This window comes from Schistocerca piceifrons, chromosome 2 (assembly GCF_021461385.2).
Source record: "Schistocerca piceifrons isolate TAMUIC-IGC-003096 chromosome 2, iqSchPice1.1, whole genome shotgun sequence".
In the NCBI taxonomy this organism is placed as follows: domain Eukaryota; kingdom Metazoa; phylum Arthropoda; class Insecta; order Orthoptera; family Acrididae; genus Schistocerca; species Schistocerca piceifrons.
Genome location: NC_060139.1, coordinates 480,446,117 through 480,447,539, shown reverse-complemented (window position 1 = coordinate 480,447,539; position 1,423 = coordinate 480,446,117).

Here is a 1,423-nt window from a genome sequence, read left to right as displayed (position 1 = left end):
CAGTCATAGGACCAAGTGGTTGTTGAAAAAATACATTATTTATCCACAGCTATATTCTAGCTCCAGGATGGTTGAACAGAAATAAAATTTATCACTTGTATATTTATTCAAAAAAGTTTAGATCAGTGGATCAGTGAAAATACCAAGAATTTATAAACAGATGTGAAAAATTTGAAAATAAAATTAATGAAAAAATTACTACTATAATGATGAAAGTATTCCTTTAGATCAATGTCTTCATAATTCAGTAGCAGAATTTGATGAATTCATTCTTGAAACTTAGGATATAGTTAGAGAATATTTTACTAGAGGAAGGCATAAAGGAAGTGATTGTCATCATTTAGCCCAAACATATTCAACAATACCAAAGCAATTAGAGATACTCCTAGTAGATGTCATAATTTTAGTAGATGACACAAATTTAAACCATACTTGTCATGAGTTCATTGGAGGTGATTTAAAATTTGATGATTTTAAAGAAATATGTAGTAAATGTTAGAATGATCAATTCATATTTTTTATGATTGACATGACTATCAAACCGAATGAAGTTAAGTTAAGAAATAAGATACAGAATTTCATAACAATATAAACAAAAAAAGCCATTGGCTAAAGCCAGCTCTTGCTGGTGTACGAAAATTAAAAATAAACTTAAACATTTAAAATGTTGAATTAATGTTTTTTCATCTGTATTAAATGTATGCAAAATACGACACAGAATTTGTTAGAAAATCTAAACGAAAGATAAAGAATGCTGAAGAACTGAAAGAAACTTTGGAGAAAAAAACCATCAACAGAGTATGAAAAATGTAAGAAAGAAGATCAATCAGTTATTGATGCTATTGAAAAGTAAAACAAGGAATCGAAGGACTAGGTGATAATATGTTAAGAGCTATTGAAGAAAACAGACAAGCTGAGGAACAGAATCCATACCATCATCATATAGAAGATTTTGGAAACATACCAGAAATTATATCTTATGAAAGTTCACGAGATGATTATACACTAAGTGAATCTGAAATACAGGAACTGTTGGAGAAATATGAAGAAGAGACTAAAAGTACAAGAAAGACAGGTACTGTTAAAATAATAATGGATAATGATACTATAAAAATAAATGTTTGTTGAAGAATATTAAATTATATAAATTGTAGTAAAGATGAAGATTCCAGATTGAAACCTGTTGGTATATTTAAATATGTTGGTAAATTACCAGTTGAATTCAATGGAGATAAATTAATTATTGCCAAAAACATATATGAAGGAACAGACATATCATTGAATCTTTTAACTGAAAAACAGATGATAAGATGATAAGGTGAAAAATTAGATTTGGCTAACTATGCAGATATAATATTCAGAGGCATTATATTCTGACAGTAACCCAAATAAAATAAAATCGAGTAGCAGTAATAAATACAAA